Source organism: Aptenodytes patagonicus, chromosome 3 (assembly GCF_965638725.1).
Source record: "Aptenodytes patagonicus chromosome 3, bAptPat1.pri.cur, whole genome shotgun sequence".
NCBI classification, from domain to species: Eukaryota; Metazoa; Chordata; class Aves; order Sphenisciformes; family Spheniscidae; genus Aptenodytes; species Aptenodytes patagonicus.
This window is the reverse complement of record NC_134951.1, coordinates 78,744,397-78,750,396: the sequence shown is the minus strand read 5'-3', so window position 1 is coordinate 78,750,396 and position 6,000 is coordinate 78,744,397.

Sequence of the window (6,000 nt, the reverse complement as noted above, 5' to 3'; positions counted from 1 at the left end):
TGCTTTAAGCAATTCTATACCATAGATTATCAAAGACGGTTACTTATGGCTGAGGTTAATTTATAATGAATAGTTTCCTCCACACATCTCTCACTCCGACTTTTATCTCTTACCACAAAAATAAGCAAGACAGATATGCTTTTAAGACACTGTGTAATTTGTCCCATTTTGATCAAAATGGTATGATATGCTTCCAGTTTTTGTGGTCCTTGTTCGAGCAAAACACTCACTTGAAAAAAATAATACAATGGAAATTTCATCCTTAACTTAAATGGGGCCAGGATTTTGTTGTTTAGGTAAGAGATAATACGTGAAAAATGAAACTGAAATATTATCATTATATTGATGAGCCTTTTCGCTGCTAATATGTTATTGTTACTATATGAGAAGCATGCAGGAAGGTCTATCTGCTCTTCAGGTAGATTCACACAGGTATGACATTCGTGTTACTGGAAACCCTCTGTTGTTTAGTCAGTGTCCTCTCTCTGTATCTTCCAAAGAAAATGTCACAGTTCTTTATGTGAACTGTTTTTAAACCTTGTAGGTTAGAAACAATAGGTATGACCATAAAAGTCAAATAGATCAGCTGCATGAAAATACAGAGGAGTACTGTTGCCCTTTGAGACGGTTGAATTTCCTGTAAACTGTGGACATGAGGCTGGTGGTTCTTCGGGGCATTCCAGTGGCGACAGAGAGACTTTTTATGACAGCTTATCTTATGGAAAAATATTCAGGCAGAGACATCAGATCCACAAGAGGAGTATCTATTTTCTTGGCTTTCAGGTTGCGTGAACTGAGCCACAAACATTGGAAAAAAAAGAAAAATTCACTTCTGTAATGGTATTTTTCTTTCTATTACAGCTTTCCACCTGAAATTTTCGCTCATGTGGGGTTTGAAGAAAACTACTGCAGGAATCCTGATGGGAATGAAAATAGACCATGGTGTTTCACAACCGATCCTGCTACCAGATCAGATTACTGTGGCATTCCAGAGTGTAAAGGCCAGAGTATGTCTGTTTCTTCCTTCCATTCTCCCCACTATGTTCTCTACCATGATTTTTCTTTTGTTAGATATATTTAAGTATGAGAGAATATTCAAATTCTTCTGTGTTTGTTTTATTTTGAATCAGGGATTTGCTTTACATGTGAATTTAGAGCATTTTTCTTCATAAGGCTGAATTTGTTCATGTGGACTTGTGGCATAACCCAGCCACTAGAATGTTGTAGTTTGATAAAGTCCAGTTACTGTGCATAGAATAATGGACTTTGGTTTGGCTTCTCCTTAGGCTAGGGTTTGGCTTCTCCTTAGGGTAGGGTTCTTCTACTTCTCTGTACCCTGCAGTGCTTCTCCTCATACCTTAGTCTTGTCTGTTACCCTCACTTTTTCCTGCTCTCTCCAACTTTGCTGACATTTCACATTTTTCTTTCCAGTACCGCTGCTCATTCACCTACCAGTGCTACACTCTTGAGCCTCGTGGAGTGGGATCATGTTGAGCTTGGTCATGTTTCTGCCTGATTGCTGTTAAAAGGAAGTGCAGAACACACTTCAGAAGTCTAATTATGTTTGAAAATGTATTATCAAGGTAAAATACTCCCCGCAAAAGTCAGAGTACATCTCCCCATAACTGGTCCAGTGCAAAAGCCACCTGAGACTGGTCAGCATTTTGAATATGAGCCAGTCTTAGTGCACTAGTCAGCTGCCAGTACACATACCTTACAGTAGGCTTATTTTACTGCAAGCATAAAGAGACAACTTGAAGTATGAAAAACTAATCATGTAACGGCCAGCAAAAGAACATCTATTACAGGGTTTGTTGATCACTTCCAAAACAGTAGTTTATTGAAATGATGTGTCTCTAGTGTGAATGAACAGCAACATGGGATGATGTTTTATCTGTGATGATGACACTCTGGTAAATAAAACTAATATTAAATGGGTCAGGAAAACACTTTATACCTTCATATAAACAGCTGGTTTCAGACTTCCAGAATGCTGTTATTTTCACTCTATGTCTCTATTTCAGGAGTTTAGATATAAATTATTGTAGGAACCCAGATGGTAAGAAGAGGCCCTGGTGCTATATCACCACCAACACAATGTGGTGGCGGTATTATGGCATTCCTCAGTGTCCAGAGACAGCATCAAAAGCCCCTGGGAAGATGAGGGGGGGGGATACAGCTGTGCTACAGAAGCACAAAACACAATGGAAGGTAGTAATTTGTGTTGTAAAAATCTCTACTAAAACTCTGCTCAGTACCGTTGATTGTTTATTGATCTTGTATGCATGCTGCAAAGCTTTCTCAGTCGTGGATAGAACATAGGGCCTTTTGATCACAGGGGAACTGACACTGAAGGTTTTAAGTCAACAAATTTAAGTCAAGATGGACAAATTAGAGAATTCTAGTTTTCTTTTTATATGTAAGTAAATATAAGAACATATCAGAAATGAACACAACTAAAGATATATGGTAAAAATCAAAATACTGGGCACCACATCTCTTATTGCATGTATTGGCAGGGTGGGGGGAAAGTGGAAATGAGGATGAAAGAAAAAAATAAATAAAAGGATAACAATCAATTTTTTTAAACTCTGAACATTAATCTACTAAATCTAAATAATGAAAAATTACATTTGAGTAAATTTTAGAGCTGTATGTGAAGGTTTTGCTTCCATAATACAAACAAATGCAGCATGCAGAAGTGAAATTGAAATGCAAGTGCTCCTACCAAGTACCATCTGTTGCATGAAGTCGTTCCAGACACCCTTACAAATGCCTTCTGGTCTTTGTTCTCAAACATTCCTGTAACTGCTTACTAATCTGTCTGATTTTTCTAACTCACTTTTACCTATTTCCTGAAGGTTCTGGGTTTTTTTTATTTTTTAAATTTAAACACGTAAATTAAATTAAGGGACTGATTTCTGCTGTTCATTACAGATGCTGATATGTCAACACAGTCTTCAAGTCTAGAGGAGTGCTATCGAGAGAGAGAGGCTTGGATTACCATGGAACAGTTTCTTTTGCTGTCATGGGAAAGAAATGCCAAGCCTGGAGCTTGGTGATGCCACATCGTTACAACAGAACAGCAAGGGATTTCCCAAATGTGTATGTTTGTTTTGCGTTTTTTGTCTTATGTTAGCCAGTTGTTCTTGCTTTCCACACAGTTGCCTTACAGTACTTAAAAGTAGAAGGGAATGTGCTTGATAAAAAAAAAATCACGTGTCCAAACATTAAAAATGACCCTTCAGTAATTTTTTCACAAAACTTAAATTGTGGACTAAATGTAAACAAAGAGGGTCCCTTTAAATTGCCCTTAAAAAATTTAAGAGTTGTCATTAATCTTCAAGAACATATTGAAGAACAGCCATCCAGACATATGGCAAAATAGCTGTCTGCTTTCCAAAACTGTCTCTTTATAAATATTTGAGAGAGCTGCAATAGCCTTTAAAGTGCTTTAGAGAGTAATAGATGGAAGAATTGAACATCAATGGCCTGGACTGTGTTTTATATGGCAAAGCAATCACAATGGCTAGGAAGCCTACCCTTAGTTGTAAACTGGAATGGAAACGATAAGACTAATATAATTAATTTAACTGACTCCTGTCCTTTTCAGCTTTCTCATCTGTCATTTTTCCTCAAATCCTTCCAGTGTATCGTTACTTCTTCCCACATAAATCTCTGTTCAAATGTGCCAACAGCTCATCTCTTATTTTCTGTTCCATCCCAAATCACACTTTTTTGATCAACATTTTTTTGTGTGTGTGTGAAAGGTTTCTTTTGTGAAACTGTTGGAGATTTTGTGACTGTTCTGATTCAAGACGGAGAAATTAATTGAGCTCTTTAAATTTCTTGGGGAGAGGAAGACCATTCCCTTCACTGTGCTATCCAGCCTTCACTGTGCAAACACTTATGTGGGGAAATGCTCACTGAATTCAGTAGAACTATTGCTAGATAGGAATCCCTACTCAAATTCACATGCATATGTGTTCATGGGTCCTTGGACCTAAAAATTATAAGAGACTCATCTGTTGTTTTCTCAATTTCTGACAAAGAAAAAAAAAATCTTTTTAATTTTATGGTAAGGTCCTACTTATAAAAGATATGGATATATCCAGAACTGGATATTTTCTGCAGTTGCATATATGTTCTAACAAATGTCAATAAAGAGGAATACAATGTCATCAGGCATTACTCAGCCAGTCAGAACATTTGTACAGCCTGCGGTTAAGACTCTACAAACATTGTTAGGTTTTATTAAGAATGAAATGGACGCTGCTTGCTGGGAAACTCCCTAGACTCTGTCAGCTCCCAAACTGTGTCTTGGCACTGTGTGAGACCATGCTAGCCAGCATGGGCCAGAGCCATGCCAGGGAATATGCTAACAATTAAACAGCTTGCACCGTCATGGGATAGTGTGCAAGCCCAGGTTCTGGCCATGTTTAGTTTCCTAGCATAGACATAGTCTTTGTCCCCTCTTCAGCAGACAAAGGACATTTTGATACTGAAGTCATTACCAGTCAGGCTGGAAGGACTAGGATTACTGCAAGAACATTCCAGCATTGGGATGAGTGGGGGACAAGGAAAAGACTTTATGTATTTATCCAGGGAGTTAGTAGTACATCCAGCTCTGGGCATGGACACAGATTACCCTCTGAGATGGGTTGTAAATGTAGCTGCTGAGGTGAAGACAGTCTTTTGTGTGTAATTCTGAGTCAGCAAGAGAAAGTATGATCCTGGCAGCATGGCAGGTCACACTAAAGGGCTGGCAAGAGTGGCAGATGACTTAGGATTGAGGAGTGCACCAGGGCAAGGGAGGCTGGATGGCACAGTGAGGGGAATGGTCTCACAAGGCACAACCACAGCTTAATAAAATGGAAGCAAATTCAAAGACAAACAGAAACCCTTGCCCTTCCTCAAGTTCACAGGAGCAAAACTCTCAATGAAGGGGAAGGGGAAGAGGAAGGTAAAATTCTCTGAAAAAGGACAATACGGCTAACAAAACATTCCCTTTGAGTACTGCAACAGAAAAAAGTTCTCAAACTTAGTCTTTGCTATTGTCATGGTTTAACCTCAGTTGGCAACTGAGCACCACACAGCTGCTCGCTCACTCCCCCTCCGCCCCGATGGGATGGGGGAGAGAATTGGAAGAGTAGAAGCGAGAAAAACTCGTGGGTTGAGATAAAAACAGTTTAATAATTGAAATAAAATAATAATAGCAATAATAATAATAATAATAATAATAATAATAATAATAATAATAATACACAAAGCAAGTGATGCACAGTGCAATTGCTCACCACCCGCTGACCGATGCCCAGCCAGTCCCCGAGCAGTGGGCCTCCCGGCCAGCTTTCCCCAATTCATGTACTGAGCATGACGTCACATGGTATGGAATGTCCCTTGGGCCAGTTTGGGTCAGCTGTCCTGGCTGTGCCCCCTCCCAGCTTCTTGTGCACCTCCAGCCTTCTCAGTCGGTAGAGCATGGGAAGCTGAAAAGCCCTTGACTAGTGTAAGCACTACCTAGCAACAACTAAAACATCGGTGTGTTATCAACATTGTTCTCATCCTAAATCCAAACCACAGCACTGTACCAGCTACTAGGAAGGAAATTAACTCTAGCCCTGCCAAAACCAGGACAGTTATACACATGTATTTATGTGCATAATTACTTATGATTGTCCACCTGGACAATACATTGCACTACTGAAAAGTAGGAGGGAACACAGACTGTGCTACGGTCATTGTTGCCCTTTGGAGGATGCATCCCCCTGCCTATCAAACACACTCCTCTTCGGCACTTGTCTCAGGCTCTGAAGGAACTTGTAGAAAATTGATTTGACTGTAATGTGGGTAGATGGTGAGATCGGAAATGCACTAAAAATAATTCAGGAAAGATCTAGGTCCAATTTCCAGCTAACATAGTGAACTGCGATTAAATTCAAAGTTTCATACATATTCCTAACCTAATACTACTTTCTTATATACCTACTATAATAGGTA